This window comes from Poecile atricapillus, chromosome 2 (genome assembly GCF_030490865.1).
Source record: "Poecile atricapillus isolate bPoeAtr1 chromosome 2, bPoeAtr1.hap1, whole genome shotgun sequence".
Taxonomy (NCBI): domain Eukaryota; kingdom Metazoa; phylum Chordata; class Aves; order Passeriformes; family Paridae; genus Poecile; species Poecile atricapillus.
This window is the reverse complement of record NC_081250.1, coordinates 88,804,033-88,821,885: the sequence shown is the minus strand read 5'-3', so window position 1 is coordinate 88,821,885 and position 17,853 is coordinate 88,804,033. Positions and strand designations below refer to the sequence as shown.

Genomic DNA, 17,853 nt, shown 5'->3' with positions numbered 1-17,853 from the left:
TATAGAAATCGTGGTATCCCAGGGTGCTCCTGCATCATCTGCAAGCCAGGGATAAAACTCCCTTTAATTTCATCCGTGCAGGCTCTAGTTTCCAAGCAGCTTTTCTAGAGGTAATTGATACATGACTCCTGAGATTGCATAGCAGATAAAAAATATCCAAAATGTGCTTTAGATCTCAGTTCTGCTTTTATACTGTTTTTAATTAAGAAGGGAAAGCTATGTGGGGACCTGGAGGGGTACTCTATTTCTGGTATTTTTCAAGAGTTTTCAGAAGTTGACTAATTATAAACCTTTCAGGTATCTGAGGCTCCCACTGTTTCGAGGGCTTTTTTTACTGAGTTCAGAAGAAGGGCCTGCTTTAACCCTCTTCTACTACAGGGTTAGAAACAAAGGAAATTGACTTCTAAGGCTGGGTACACAATGTGTAACCTTGGTGTGAGGGATTAAAACTAAAATAATCAAAACTGACAGCTGGATACTAGTTCCCGTTAAACACCAAATTGTCATGCAGGCAGTCTAAGTCATTGTTCATAGGTCAATATTTATACTTGGCCTCATCTGATCCTTTGGTTGTTATTTGAAAAGCCAATATTTAAAAGTTCATGTTTAGAGCATTACTGATGTGGTCCATGAACTGTGGAGACTTAAAGTTCTGCCTGGAGAAGCTTGAAGTTTTTAAAAATAGGTCAGGAATGAGGATAACTTTCTTGACGAGTAAAAGCAACACGTTGCATTGACATTTTCAATCAATGTGATTCAAGCTGTATCACCTTTTTTTTTTTCTTTCCTCTCAGCTGCTATGGGTTTTGCTTCTTATGTTTTTAAAGTGTTTTCATAATAATAAAGTACAGACAGAGCAGTTAGGAACAGAACTACAACACTTCAAATGAAATGCCAGATTGCTGTGGCCAGAGTTAATACAATTACCTAGTCTGTGGTTTCAATTTCTTTGCTAGTGGCTGAAACACCTGGGTCATTATTTGTCTTATGAACAGCAGCTCTAGTCAGGTTTTATCCCTGCCATTTTACAGTAAGGAACCTCCATCCCTGTAGGCATCCAAACCCAACTGGCAAAGGCCCTGAGTAACCTGTTCCAGCTGGACATGCTTTATGCTGGAGGTTGGATTGGAGATTCCCAGAGTCCTTTCCAGCCTCTGTGCTTTTGTGATTGATTTTGTGTGATTCTCCCAAGCTCCATCTGCATTGTCTCTTCAGACGCGTCTTTGTAATTCCAAAAGGCTTTATTTTTTAAATTTTCTTCTTTTTTAAAAACACTTCTTTATGGTGTGTGATTAGTATTCAGCTTGAATACACTGAAACATATAATTTCATGTGGTAATTCATAGGGAAACTTGAACTCTAGCATATGTCATTGGAAAGGGGGATTTGAATATATGTGTCTGAGTACCACTAGCAGGAGGTATTCCCCATTCACACATAATCCAAGAGCGGTGTGCTAAGAAAATAGATTTTTCGAAGTCAAGGTGAAACTTAAGTGGAAACATGTAACGAGATACAGTTTATCCATCTTTCCTTCCCAGGACTGTCAAAATGGTTGCCATTTTTCTTAATAGATACAGCTTTTGTTAGTGTTTCTTGTACTTCATTTTGTTGTTCCTGCTATATAAATTAATGTACCTCAGTCTCTTTTATGTTTCTTTAATACCCTTAAATCACTTCCACATTTTCCCATTTCATGTCAGTAGCCAATCTTCCCATCTCAACTTTTAAAATCATGTTTATTGTATTTTCATCCTTGTATCAAACAGCTTGACAAATTACTATTATCATTCACAGATCTAGTCTCATTTCCCATGGTTTTTTTTCTGCACAGCTTGAGATAATAAAATAATATGATTATGGATAGCAAGAATTCAGCAATAAAATATTCATCATCTGCCCTATTTTTCTTTTGTATCTGGGAGTGCTATTCAGAATCTGATCATCCTGAAATTTATGACTAAGGGAAAAGGAATTGTGTTATCTGTAAATTGGGGTATCTGCTCTTGTATGTTGTTCATTTCCAAATGCATTTTCAAAAGCTTTGGAAATCCAGATGATATGACTTTGGTCCTGACAAGTTTTAGTGACTCTTGCCTCTGCTGCTTGAATAATTTGACAATCCCAAAGCAGCACCCACACTTTTGTGATCTCTTATGAATTGCATTTAGCCACAGCAGATTTCGTTATTCTTGATGCTGTGTCTAGAGATCTCTGGATCACCACTTTGTGCATGCTTATGCAGTGTATACTGGCATGGTTGGGGTCCTCAGTTGCATTTTGGATTTGTGTGTGCTGCAGGGAAGGGAAGGAAGCAAGGAATGGAAAACAGAGGCATGAAGCTAGAGATGAAAACTAGGATCCCAAGAGCTGGAGCTGAGACAAAATCCTGAGGCTGGGTGGTGTGTATGCAGCAGCTTGAGAATCCTTTGGCAAATAAGCCTGATCTGCTTGAAGGAATCTCTTTAGCGTGATTGTTTCTGTCAGCATAGAAAGAAAGAATATACTGACAGATGCTGGCTTATTCCACCAAAGCTCTTCATAGTGCTGAGAAATCACTTAAGGCCTGGACTGTGCTGAGAGGAGCACAGCCTTTCTGTGCAGGCTCACCTTGCAGTTCTGGCATATGCTCATTGACTCCACACACGAAGACTCTGCCCATAATGTGGTACGTGGACTTAAGTATCACTCTGTCAAAAACCACATTCTGTTTAAGCATTTTGCTATGCTGCTTCTGCATTTTTTGTGATGTTTAGAAGTCCAAACAGGGCCACTTACAGGAAAATTCCCAAATTTGTAAGTTTCCTGAACAAGCACCCTTTCAAATAGCAGTGATGGATTTTAGATTAGATACTTGGGAAGTGACAGGGGTCTTCTAATTTCTAATGGGTGTTTGCACCATGAGAATGGCTTCTGCACCTGGCAGACCGGTTGCAGCCACTGACAGGGGCTTGTAAACCTGAACAGGGAACAAGACAGTGAAGGAGTCTCTTCCCTCCTCTCAGCTCCCAGTGCCACCCTGTCCTGCAGAGATGAGAGGTCAGAGGTCATTGTGACCTCTCACTCAGCTGTTCCCTATGTCTGAAAGGCAAAGTCCATTGATTTAACTGATAGAACTTAATTCTACAACTGCTTTTCAGAACAAGAGCTGTGGAAAAATAAAACAGTAACTGTAAGAAGGTTCAAGTAACCAGTTACTTTTCCCTTCTCTGCTGAAGTGTAAGTAACTGCTGGCAAGTTTCATGCAGTCTGTGTTGCTGCCTCTCAGGACATCCAAGGTGACAGTTGACATTTGCTGTGTTTTTCTGCCAGCCATCACTGCAGCCAGCCAAATTCTTCAGTATTGGATGCAAAAGAAAGTTTTGTTAATTTTTTTTGTTCTAAGTCCCATGATTAAGAAGGTATTTGTGTGTCATTTTGCAGTCTAATCCTCCAGGTGATTTTTTTTCCATACTGAAGTTGTTTCATTCCCCAGCATAGTCAGAACAAACTGAAAATTGCACATCAGCAACCCAAAGGATATCTTGAGGGGATCACTTTTGATCTTGTTTCACCATGGGATTCACCTTAAATTGCTGAATCTGGGATAAACTGAAAGCAGTGATAACCTGATAAATGCCTGTAAATAACCTGATAAAAGCACAACCAGACACTTGAAAACATGTTTGTTAACAGGGATTGGTGGTTAATCACCCAAACAGAAGCAATGCTATAGGTAAAACTTTGAAGAGGCAATACAGTTGGCACAGGTGGCTTCTGTTAGTCAGTCAGCCCCACTTCTATTCATTTGCACACTCCTGGAGTGTCCAAATGCTAGGATGCAATCTACAGTACAGAAATAAATACAGAAGGAGGTGTTTTCCTCAGGCACGGGAGGTAGTGGATCTTGCACACTTTATAGAAATGTTCAATGTAATGAAATCAATAAAACCCAGAAATCCAAAAAAAAATTTAACTGTACTGTGGATTCTCTTACTTGGAAGTAGGCTGATCCAACTAACCATGTTTACCCTTTTGTTTTGCAATGCCATTGAAAGTAGAAATCATGGGCCCAGTGTAGCCACGTGCCTACCACAGAGAGGCACATGTAAATCACATCAAGCACCACCACTCAAGTTGGGGAAACTCCATCCCACTGTATGAATGGAACCAAATTATTGATTTGTGAAATAAACCTTATAAACTCCTAGAGAGCTACAGCACATTCATTTTTTAAAGAGAAAAATGTAGAGCTTATTGTAAATGCATTTTTCTTAAAATAGAAAGTGTTTTGAGATAATAGCAAGAAGGGAATTCTGGTTTATACCAGGATTTGATTCTGCCTTTGATCAAATACAGTAAAAATTTTGCTTGAACCAGGACGTATCTTTGCAGTCATTGTGGCTAACAAGGTGACATAACATAGTTTTACCCTATGGAGTTGTTGTGCTCAAACTTAGAATAAAACCTTTCTCTAATACTTCCCTAAAAGGCTTTGTGAATTTCTAGCACCAGCTATTGTGACTTTACAGAATTGGTTTACTGCTGATAAATTTATGGCACATTTTTAATTATGTTTTGTAGATTTTACACTTGTGATTGATTTACCTGTTTGATATATATGTGATAAAAATAATGGTCACGTGTTTGGCATAAAAATCACGGTTTTTTTCTTCACCATTTGTACTGTGTACTTAAAATGTCATGATATTGGATGTAAAAGGGTGAGACTGGCTTTTTGACCTAGATGGTATTTACAATATACGAGTTATATTTAATTAATGTTAAGGGATTGATTTACTTCAAAGTGCAGGAATTAAAGGGTTTTCTTTCTCTTTTTACCTCAGGCAGTTCTTAGTAACAGGAATTGCTGTAAATACTCCACGGTATAGTATATAATTAGTATAATGTTCTTTATTTGACTCCTGAAGTCTCAGAGACAAAAGCATAAGCTAAGGCAGACATATGGAAGAGTTGTAACTACTATCAGGGGGTCAATTTAGATATTTAACATTATTTTAACCTAGTTTTTATGTGCTCTGAGTCCTCTGGCATGTGTGTGTGCACTTAAATACTTTCCAAAGCGATGCCGAAATTGTTCTGAGTTGGCTGCTGAAACTTTATTGGCTTCTTTGGAGTGAGTTCAGTCTCATTTTACATGGTGCAGCCTGAGTTGTGCAGAAAGCACCAAGTCTGGGCAGGAGCATGTGCTACCCACAGGTCTGGTCCTGCAGAGAGAATGTCCCTGTACCTCTTCAGAACTTCCCAAACAGGAAGGAATCCTTCTCACATCTTCCCTCCTAGCCCAGGAAAACCATTAGTGCTTTCTCTAACCTTTTGAGGAGACCAGGGAAGGGAGGGTAATTTGTATGTCTGTGTGTGTGTGTGTGTGTGTGTGTGTGTGTGTGTGTGTGTGTGTGTGTGTGTGTGTATGTGTGTGTTTCCATGCTCCTTCCTAAGGAGGAAGGTTGTCAGGGCAGGGAAGGACTATGACAAGGTGTTTATATTTTCTATTTTGCAACTTTTTAAAACATGAGATAATGTGGGCAGGAGAAAGGTGTGAGCTGATAGAAATAAGAGCAAGCAGAAGGGAGATGACAAAAATGTAGGAAAAGCTGAAGCAGTGTGTCTGTAAGGGTGCCAGCCCCAGGCCCCAGATACGGTGATGTGAGGTTGCTGCTGCGAGGGTGGCAGCTCTGCATGTCTGCCCTGGGAGCTGACCCATCCACGAGGGGGGCTCCTTCAGGCAGAATGGGGAGGGCTTGGGGTGTTAGGAGCAGATGGGTAAATTCAAGAAATGCGGCTCTGTCTCCTGATGCATCTCTGACCCGCAAATGAGTGGTGTTGGCCTGTTGAAAGCTGTCATGAGCTTTGGATAAGGGCCATTCCCTTTAGCATACACCAAAGCTTCTGGCATGTCTTCTGCATGGATGCTGCCATCATGAGCTTCCAAGCAGCTATTGTAATCTGTGGTTTCCATAGATTTTCTGTTCTGGTGAATAAATGAGTCCAAAATGCAGGATCCTGTTGTGTATGGCTGCCATGCCACCCAGTCCTTCTGCCAGCTGGGTGGACTTGGCACTGCAGAGTAGGACACCCAGGTCCACGTGTAGATTCAAGACTCATACATGTGCATGCTCACAGCTGTGAAGATGTTTAATTTCATATGTGTGGATGGGAGCTGAATGCCACATTGCCCTCTCAGTGTCCAGATAGAGCAAAGACCATGAGCCCTACACCAATCCATTTTCTCGGGCTGATGGTGAGCTCGTTCCTTTGCAAGTGCAGCTCTATGACAAGCCAGAGGTGCCTCTCCAGACACACAAACTCGGGGGAGCAAGGTTGTCTGGCTGCAGAAACCCTGCATTTTGAATCTTCTTCATTTCAACAGTTTTGTCATTTTTCTGTTGAAGCCTTTCCTGTTGAAACACCTCTTAGACTTAGGACATAGTACTCTGTTGGGTTTTAAAAAGAGTAATGCACAGCAGTGAAAATTGTGGGGAGGGAAATCTGTTCTCCAATTCAGAAAAGGACTGAAGAATATGCATTTCAGTCAGTCTCTGGTTCAGAAACTTCTTGAGCTTTAGCAGGGTTGTCATCTTGTACTTTAAATCAAATAAGTTTATGCTAATTGCATTGGTATATTTCTGTATGGATCCCTTTGGAAGCAAAACTTTTAGGAAATACTTGTATTCTCCCTTCTCACAGCATTTCCTGTCCCCATACTACTTGTATGGATTTAGTTTATTCCTTTTTGTGGACAGTGGGCAGAGAAAAGCATGGTAAAGTGCCTGGAAATTAAAATCACTGACTGAATGCCATTCAAATTTAGTTTTTTTCAAAATGGGATGGGACTAGGTAGTTCCTTTAAAATTTTGTCCTTAATGGAAGTAATCACTATACATTGAAGTATGCTTCTCTAATAGAAACTGCTACTAAAGTTATGTCAGGAAATGCCTGACCATGAATGACGGAACATCTTCTCTAACATAATGTACTAATACATTGTAATGCCACTAATTGATACTAACCATTCTTGATTACTTTTATTTGCACATTTCTTGTTTGCCCAGCTAGAGGAACTAAAAATTAGTGGGTTTCAGCATGATGTACATGGATCACTTGAGATCCATGAACTCATTGTAATGGCTTCTGCAAAGGAAACTGAGACACCTCCATATGACGTATCACGTGGCAATTGCAGATTTGGTCTTTTGAAAGAGATCTTCACCTTCACTGAATTTTTTTCTGGCTTTGTGACTTCCTTCCACTCAGAATCATGCTTCTAAAATATTTTTGGAATGTTATTCTTAATCAGACTTATTCTGACCAGTATCATCCGAGATGTCTTATCGTTTAAGGAAAGGACATGTTATTCCAGTCTAAATGACATCAGAATGAAGGAGAGCAAGCTGAAATGCCATAAAGGTTTGTCCACTTATAGCAGAAGACCTACAGAACTATCTTAAATTTAGTGACTCAGATACCCATATTATTTTATATTTTATTTATAGCTAAGCTACAGGGAGCTACTTTTTCAAAAAAACTGTGTTCACTACCTTCCTACTAGTAAAAAGAGTTATATAGAAACAGAGTAGTTTACCTGTTTATATGACACCACTCAATCTAGTATTGGAAGATTACAAGTACAAGCACGGTTTTGGTATAGGCTCTTCTTTTTCATCTTCTTACTAGTCAAATATATGCAAGAGTGCATCTGGCAGTTGTGCTCTTGGGAACCCGCGAAAGAAACATCTACAGCCTTCTCAAACAGATTTAATTTAGAAGAAAAAGGAAAATATTGATGCTCTTGAGAAAAAGGGGTTTTACAGTCTTTCTTAACTTTCACGTATAAGCAATGGTTTCCAAAAATGGAAATACACAGATTTGATTAAGCACTTGGCTGTCACATTTGTGTCTGTTCATGTTCAATTAAAAAATTCAGAGGGATTCTCTAGCATTATAATAATCTACTTTTTTAATATCTAGGCATTTATATTATCAAGTAACATCTGCTATGGCTTAATAACTGTGTCAAATGATTATAACAGCTTTTTTTTTAGTGAATTTAATGATAAAAAGTTTTAGAGTTAATGCACGGAAAGTATTTATGCTGAAAGGATTGTATCTCCTATTTCACACTTTATGGCAGACATTTTGCCATTATGTTTTCAGGTTGTACTCCGAAGAGGGCCTTTTTTTTTTTTTTTTTTTTTTTTTTTAAATGTTGCTGATGCCAACAGCCTTCAGTTCAGCAATATAGATTGCCTGAATTTTCTCCATCACATTTACTGCAAAAAAGTGGTTAGTGTGAATCTAACTCATCAGTCATTTTGGCTTTATATTAGAAGTGTCTTGATTGATCTTAAGTTAGATACACTAATATATGGCCACTTTAAGTGGGAAAAATGGTGTGATGATTTTGTCAGTGGCAGATCTGGCAAAGTCTGTCCTCTTAAGCAAATCAATAAATTGATGCCAAGTAACAGGAACCCAGTTAACCCTTCCTAGAGAAGAAAGTATATTTTTGGGTGTTTCTGCTGTTAGTGTATGAATGAAGGCATTCATTCATGCTTTGAAGCTTTCATCAGATTAAGAAAGGGTGTTGTTCATGTCATACCATATTAAGGTCTTGGGTTTTCTGTATATACAATTTTCTGTGTTTTAACATGATGGATTAGTTTAGAAGGACAGTTTCAAAATAAGTAGCCCTAGATTTTTTTACTTTGTCTTAAGAAAGATAAAACATAAACTTTGCATGAGCTTTTATCCAATTAAGCAAAGCATATGTATACATATAAGAAATCACAGCATCACAGAATATGAGTTGGAAGTGACCCACAAGAATCATCAAGTCCATGACAATCCTGGCCCTGTCACACATGTGCTTGAGAGCAGTGTCCAAATGCTTCTTGAACTCAGGCAGCCTTGGTGCTGTGATCACTCCCCTCGGGAGCCTGTTCCAGTGCCCAACCACCCTCTGGGTGAAGAAGCTTTTCCTGATATCCAACCTAAACCACCCCTGACACAGCTTCAGGCCATTCCCTTGGGTCCTGTCACTGATCACCACAGAAAACAGATAAGTGTCTGCCCCTCCTCTTCCCCTCACAAGGAAGTTGCAGGCTGCAATGAGGTCTCCTTTCAGTCTTCTTCAGGCTGAGCAGATCAAGTGACCTCAGCCACTCCTCATTCAACTTCCTCTCCAAGCACTTCACCATTTTCATTGCCCTCCTTTGGGAGGGTTAAGCTTGAAAAGCTTAATAACTTTTTAATATTTTTGTGCCCAAAACTGCAAACAGAATTCAGTGTGAGGCTGCTCCAGCTCAGAGCAGAGCAGGACAATCCCCTCCCTTGCCCGTCTGGCCATGCTGTGCCTGATGCCCTCCAGGACTGGGTTGGCCCTCCTGGCTGCCAGGGCACTGCTGGCTCATGGTCAGCTTGCCATTGACCAGAACCCCCAGGTCCCTTTCCATGGCACTGTTTCCCAGCATCTCCTTCTGCTGTGTGTCCTTACAGCCAGGGTTGCCCCATGTCTGGTGTAGAATCTATCACTTTCCTGGATTTTTGAACTTCATACAGTTGGTGATTGCCCAGCCCTCTAATTTGTCAAGATCTCTCTGCAGGCCCTCCCTGCCTTTATGGGAGTCAACAGCTCCTCCCTGTTTTGTGTCATCTGTGAACTTGCTTAGTATCCCTTCCAGTCCTTCATCCAAGCAATTTATAAAGATACTGAGGATTGCAGGGCCTAAAACGGAGCCCTGCACAACCCATCCTTCACTACCAAATGCCAATATGTAGACACCAAGTTATCTCTAATCATTTTAATGATGAACATTTGTAACATTTTTCTAGTATAGCTCAAATCACATCTCTGTGTGACAGAAATCTTTCAAAATAAGGTTTTACACACCAGATACTTCAGAGTGGCTCTTTGCTAGGACAGTCCATGTAGCCCCAGAAAGGTTGTGCTCTGTAATGCTAAAAGCCTATGAAGAGCCTTTGCAGGCATTCAGAAACATGACACATTAAGTGTGAATAGCATAAGCTCTCTGGCAGGAGAGTGACAGAACTGCTGTGTAGAGGCCTGTTCACACAATTCAACAAACCTTTGGTTACATTCCTTATGCCAGATTTAATCAATTTTAATCAAGTGAATAGATTTCTTAAAAGTGCATGGATTTCATTGATTCTCTATCTAGACATTTCTAGATTATTTTCCTAGGCAGATTGCTGCAGAATTGGTGATGAGCAGACAGATCACCTGTTTATAAGAATTACACTCTTAGCATTTAATGTGATGTTTACATTAAAACAAAAAAAAGCAGGATTATGCACCTGATTTTTCTGAAAAATTTGTCACTTAATGTATATGAATATATATATATATATATATATTCATATATATATATATATATTCATATATATATATATATATATATATATATATAAGGGCATACGTAACCCGGAAACATAGTGCACTCACCAGTAAGCAAATAACCATGGAAGAATTCCTCCCTCCAAACTTAGACTGCATGTAAGTGTACATTCTACATGTTACAAATTTATGCAGCTGTAACTGTTCCTGTTCTCTGATACCAACTGGTGGGATTTAAAAGGAGTTTTACATGCGGAAGTGCAAGGTGCAATTTTAAATTTTAGTGGGGACTAGATGCTATGGTGTTGCTAATCACAACTTGGCAAGGGACATGCATGCAAAATGCTTTAAACAATAAGATATAATGAAGCCTGTTGTAGCTTAATAATATGATTGCATTTCCAAGAAGGTTGATCTTGTTTGTATTTTTTATCTTGTGTTCCTTATGTAAGTCCACAGCAGAGCACAGGTAAACATTATGAATTAAACTGCTGTAAAATTTTACCTTCAGCTAAGAAGTCATGTGTGAGGACATATGAATGTGTTCAGCTTCTATAAAAAATGTTAATCAAATTGTACTATTCTTCTCTTGGTAAAGGAGAATGGTCTCCAAAATTGTTAGTGTGCCAGTTTGTAGCAGACATCCTAAATATTTTCTGTAAATTGTTCTGTTACAGACTAAAGTGTATGAAGATTAATGTCCCCAGCATAAACACACCTGCAGTCTTCATTCATTTTAATTATACATAGTAATGTAGATCTATTAATTTTGTGTTCCCTAAAAATTTCTCTAATACCTTCATGCTATTAACATCACCACCAAATCTTTAATGTGATACTATGCACACCTTAGTGGATGTGTACCTTTTAAGACAAATTACATAAAATTTTCAGAAATTCAGATTATTTGACAAATCAAACTCAGAGTATAACTAAGGTTAAAACATAGTAAATATAGGGTATATTCAGTTTTCCTTGTGCAAGAAAATGTAAATTTACACATAATTGTCTCATGCAGGGTGTATGGAATGAGTTTTCATTTAATCTCTCTTCCTGTCTGATGAACACAAATGCTTGGCAATCAAAATCATGAGTCAAAGATAAAGATTTCTTATCCTAGCCTGGTTTATTTAAATTATGATTTAAAGGTGGGAATGTGAATCTTGAAGCCATTTTGTAGTTAATGAAGCATAATAAGAACCATCTACTTTCAGCTGTTTAAATGGGTGCAGGAATGTTAGAAATTTATACGATCATAAGAATTCTCAGCAGAACATCTCACTTAAGTAAGCTCTTCTTATCTCTTCTGCTTTCTCAAGCTAATGATTAATAATCCATTAATTTAACATTCCTGATTTTTTTTTCTTCAGGTACACAAATAATTTTTCAAGGGAAGCCCAACCATCATTAAATATCATGTGAGGTTCATTCAGAGACTTTTTTAGTCTTTAGTGGCCTGTCAAAAGATGTGAAAATACTTGATAAGCCTGTGAACCTTGCTTTTGTGTGGATGTCCTGAAAGGGGGCAGAGGAAGAATATTCATTATATTTATGTCTGCAAATTGCACTATCAACTCATTTACCAGGTGCAAATGGCATGCATGGACAGAAAAACTATATACACACAAACAAAGAGAGCATGCCATGAGCTTTTTCAGCGAACTACTTGTCAAAAAGAGTCTAAGCCATAGGGATGGCTGCTGTATATTGCATGATGAATATTTCTTTCTCCATCTTACATTCAGAACTCATTCTTCTTCCAAGACTACCAGAGAGCCAGGACTGCTGCTAATGCTCAGAGTAACAGAGAAGCGGGACCCTGTGTCTTGTGACAGGTTAATTTTTCAAATCCACATGGTTCTGTGCATAAGCCTTATTTTATGTCCTTTGCCATTGAATTCTGTCTGGCCAATTCTATCTGTATCTGAAGCAGTGACCTGGCAAACAAGACTGATCAGTCTGCACCATCAGAGCAATAGCTACAATAGTCTCTTCCTAACTATTTCTAATCTTGCTGGATGATTTCCCCTCCCTCACTGTCAGCATGTTTGTAGGCTTAACTGTACAGAAGGTAAAAACAGAAGCCAAGTCTCCTACTCACCTTTTCTCTGGGCTGTGCTGAGGTGCCTGTTGATTATAGCTACAGAATTGAAGGTTTGAAAACATCAGAAGAACTTTACGCTAAAGAAAACATCAGCATATCAACTCTGTAAACTGGTAGTGGCTTGATGCTTTTAGGGCTCGTTGTGATCCAGAAATTCTGAGTGATGCTGCCCTGAGAGTAAATAATGTGAATCTTAACTATGTCTGTAATAATAGCTGATTAATCACTTCATTTTAAACTGCTAACTTTCCAGGTATACACGGCTATTTTTTAAAGCATTAATACAATATTATTTAAACATTAATGCAGGATTGTTCTTATGTCTGTTCAGTTTCTATTATAAGATAAATACATGAAAACAAATTCATTTCGGGAAGAGGGGAAAACCTAAACATTTAACACATCTCATTCCTTTTCACAAGTGAGGAGCAGATTTTAAGCCTGCTTCTGTGGTCCAGGTAGTGCATTGTGCTGTAATCAGAAGTGTTCAGCCAAATTCTTGCTCCTGAGACTCCAGAGTTGTAGTCACAGTGTCTAAAATGCAAGTGAGTCAAGGCTCTTGAGTTGGAGTAACCTTATTTATGGGACCAGCCACTACAGCTGGGAAATCTGTTTACCTCTTTTTATAAAACTTGCATTACAAGCTTTAGACACCATTAAATCAGGCGGTGTTTGCTGGTGCTCCACTGAAAACACAGACATCTAGATGCTTATCCTCTGCTCCTCGTCCATTTCTCTCCAAGTCAAAACCAGAATTCTAACAATGGTTAATTTTTGGAGAGCAGCCTTATTGGAGGGCATGAAATCTGGTTCTTAAATTTGAAAGAAAGAACAGTATAACTTCATTTGTACTCGAACATATAGTTATCAATTGCAACTGAAACTTTATGACTTTATATACCACAGTGATTGGACGACCCATGGTGATAGAATCACTATATGCATTACTGATCTGCAGGAAAAAAGTAAAACAATGACAGTACCATTTTTCAGATTTCCATAGGGGAAAATATCTTCGGCATCTGTTTTAGTTTGCAGAAAAAAAAGAAAAAAAACCTCCTTTTAAACACTTTTTGCGTGACTTAAACTAAATTGCACAGTAAAAGAAAGATAATCTCCTTTATATAGATACTGCTGAATGAACCCTAATCCTACAAGGAAGAAAAAAAAAATAGAAGTAATATTTAGATCTATGATTTTTGGTTTTTTAATTTCCATATACTTCGATTTTTAGACACCATCTCACATTCAAACATGAACTTGGTTCATCAACCTCAGGCAACTAAAAATCAGCGAGGCATGGTGTCTATCGTGTTTTCTTTATTTGTTTAATGATGTATATATCTACAGCCCCAATTAGATTTGGAAGCTGAGGTCCCTCCTGGGTCTTCTTGTCTCTCAGCAGATCTGAGAAGACAGTGTTACCTTGTACTATTTCCAACATTCTGTCTTAATATTTTTATTTCAATTACTTCCCTGATTGCAGGAAAAATACAGTCAATGGTGTGATAAAACCCTGAATCCTTTTGATCCTGGCAATTTGATTACCATTTAAAATGAGGATTTCTTTATGACTGAAAAGTTCAAAGTTTGTCTTTTCCCTTTCAGCATTGCCTTATAACAGCATCCTAAGAGAATTAGACCTCCTTGGCATATATGAGATGCATCAGTAATAATCCTGTTTGCAGAAACCCTGCATGGGTACAAAATGTCAACATTCAGACGAAGTGTGACTGTTTTGCAGGGTTTTTTTATAAATTACATTTTTATCATCTTCCTTGTAAAATTATTCTAAAGAACTGTTGATGCATTATTCTGTTTTCACTCCATTGTTTTTTCTGGTTTTGTTTGCAATTGCCTGATTATACTTCACTCTTAAGAAAAGCTTCAGAGAACGCTCTGTATTTACAGTGTGAATTATGATTCTGCCAGTGTGCATAACAATTGCATTATAAATATTTCCTCAGCCATTTGATAAAGACGCAAATTAAGAGAAATAATTACCATTACTATTACAATTATATATAATTACATTATATTTAATTTAGTTTATCTCTAACCTCCTCTTGCCATAATGTGTTCATTGTTGAAGAATGAGATTTTAGCTGACTGTGTTGGAAGTAGACATGGATTTTTCTGTCATTTACAATGTATTTTTCTTTGAAAGAAGAATTTTATCACCAGAAAATAATATAGTTTAGGTGATTCAACTTCAAAGCAGCCTCCTAGATGAAAATTTTGTGTGTGTGTGTGTGTGTGTGTGGAGTTTATCCTTCATTAAGTTAGACTCTGTTAGTTCCTAAAAATGCTACTTCCTTAAATATAAAGAATTTATACCTGGGCAAGCATAGTTAATTTGTACTTGTGCAGTAAGAGAGATTTATGGCTACTGGGTTGACTAAACAAAATGGATGCTTTTCCAGAGAAGCAGAGTCCTCCAGAACATTGTGTGAGGACCCATTGTCTCTGAGAGGGAACAGTGCAGAGACTTACACAGCATTATGCCCTTATTTAGCATAAATATTAGCCTTAGGCTAATCAGTATGTACCAAGACACCTGAGGAGGTAGAACAGCTAAGATGTGTCAGCTTGCTTTGTTTGCTAAGAGCAAGTATGTGCACAGCTGCTGTTCACAAGAGCTTCACCTAAACTGTCTTGCTTTGGCAGGATTCATTTCTGAAAAGAAAAAGAGGACAAGGAACTAGAAAAAAGAGGACTGTGTATTTTTTCACTTTATGTCAAGAAATGCTCTGTGGTCCTCCACTGCTACTGCTTCTGACTCAGAGTATTCAAATTATATTAGCAAGACCATGTAACCTGTTCACATGCCTCTCAAATGGTACTGTTTTCCTGACAAAAGAGGCTACACACAGAAGAGTCTGTATGGTGTTATTGTTGTTTATAATTCATTTATTTGGTATCTTCTTCATGTTGACTTCAAATAGTCCCTTGACACTTGAAGCATTCCTCACGTATGTTAAGCAGTCATGTTAATTTGTGCTTTTCAGAGGCTCTGAGACTAAATATTTTCATTTCTCTACTCTCTTTAGGGAATTCTTGTCCTATTCCAGATGACATTCTGTTTTTAGACACTCTGTGCAGCTTTGTGTCTTAGATGTACACAAAACTGATTGCTTGCTCTTCGTTATTCAGTCTGCAATCTGCCAGCAAACTGTGACTCCTTAAAGGAGTAGTAGCCTACGATTCGGTGTCTTTCTCCCAGGTAACAAGTAACAGAATGAGAGAAAATGGCCTCAAGTTGCTCCAGGGAAGGTTTAGATTAATAACTGGGAAAAATTTCCTCACTGAAATGTTGTTGTTGCCAGGCATTGAGATAGGCTGCCCAGGGGAAGTGGTGGCTCACCAGCCCTGGTAGTGTTCAAAAGGCATGTATATGTGACACATGGGGGAATGTTTTAGTGGTGAACATGACAGTGCTGGGTTAGCAGTTGTACATGATGATCTTAGAGGTGTTTTCCAACATTTATGAGTCTATCATTTTGTGACTAAAGGAAATAATGATAATTGCTTTATATATGTGTTCATCTCTATTTTTCAATTTCCATAATTTTTTTGTTATAATTTAGGATATGTATCTCAGCTGGTTGACATAGATTTTGAAAGTGGACACAGATTTAGTTTCCCCCAAACTGTTATGTGTTTAATGTGTTTAACACTAATGCCTTTATTAAACTCTGAAATCCATCATTGGTCAGTTGGCAGAACAGTAGCTACTCCCAGCACTTGAAAATAGAACCGAACCAGGTGCAGTTCCCATTTTAGTATCTCAAAATTGGAGCTGTAGCTTTTGTCTGCTTAAGCCCCAGTTCACCTTTTAAAAGCAGGAGAGCAGTATTTATTTTTGGTATGTGTATGCAAAAAGGTCAGTCAGAGCTTCACTAAGATTTGGTTTTAAATAGTGGCTGAGGATAACATAAATGAAGATAAACTTAGAGTAGCATTTAGGTTATGTACATTGCTTGTATTTCATTAGCATCTCTTTATGGGAAAGACGTCTGTGGAAGGACACAAGGTAGTCATTTATAACCTGTTCACAGTGATTAGCACAGAGCTGACCCACTGTGCAGAGTGGTGTGAGGTAGATGGAGGAGCTGAATGGTTGGATGTGTTCCTGAGCAGGCGCTGGTGAAAAATTGTTAGGAAAGTGTTTAATTTATTCTAATCAGGATAAACATTGATGACTTACATCTCACAGGTATATAGGAAAGGAAAGGAATCTGAAATTACTCAATTCACATTTCTTCACATCAATGGATGACTTGCACAATTTAACTTGGTTGAAAACTAAGTGCCATGTATCTGCCCAAAAGCTGGGAAGTCAAGATGACGCCCATACCTTTAATGAAAACCTTCATTTTTAATGTTACTTTTTAAAATTAAAAAATAGCTTCAATTTTTTTGAGGAAAAAGTGCAACTAAAGGCAGTATAGCAGATGGCACCTGTTAAACCAAGGAAAAGTGCAACTTCTAAAGGACAGTGAACTTGGATATAGGCACCAGTACTCCATGAGAATATCTCATGGTGGTAGCCAACAATGTGTGTCTCTGCTAGTCTCTCCAGAAAATTCCGCAGGCACCCTCTGTGGACATGGGTGTTACAAGCAGAAGAAAGCAGCATGGTGCCCTTTCTCAGTCTACCTGCACAAACACTCTTCTTGGTGACATCTACCTGCATGCAGAGGGAGGAAATAAGGAAAAAGAATCACAAATTCTGATTACTGTCTATAATAAATTTGTCCATAGGACTTGTTGCTGCTAGCAGGAGTTTAATTAGAACAATTCAAAAGCTCTGAGGTTCAACTTTAAATTAATAGCCAGACTCTCCAGGCTTGTGGCCAAGTGCTTCTTGAGAGTCAAATTTTTCCAGGATCTCTCTTGCTAATCAGTATCCATCTCTGTGGGTAGTCAATGTTATCTTCAGTCAGTTCCATCATTGGTATATGTTATTATGATAACAAAGGTCGTAAAAATGCCAATTCTTTTCGCATAGCCTAAAATATCCCAGCTTTTGTTTTGATGATAAATGTGCCAATATCAAATGTTGTACCTCTCAAAAATCTTCCGCTTATCTCACTAATTTATTCTGGTTTTCTCAAAGGAGCCTTTGAAATGGCTCTGGTGAGTTTGAACACTACAATTTTAAGAGATGCTGTGTTGGTTAATTGAACAAATACATTAATCAAGTTGTGTTAAACATATCTGCAGAGTGACTAGCAAATGTAGCTTTAAAAACATTAGTGAGCGCAAAATCTCATTAGGTATAGTGTTCTTAACAGTGTGTTATCAGATTCCCTCCAAAATATAAAGTATTAGCTAGAAAATAACCTAAAGAGCACTAGTTTGCTAGACATCATAAAAACTAAAGAACATGCTT

General features: G+C 38.2%; 1 protein-coding gene across 2 annotated transcripts in view; it reads left to right on the top strand.

Annotated features, from left to right (window-relative positions):
* The window catches only part of MOCOS (molybdenum cofactor sulfurase), a 213,433-nt gene that overhangs the window by 90,106 nt on the left and 105,474 nt on the right, over positions 1-17,853 (top strand). The gene's annotated exons all lie outside the window — the stretch shown is intronic.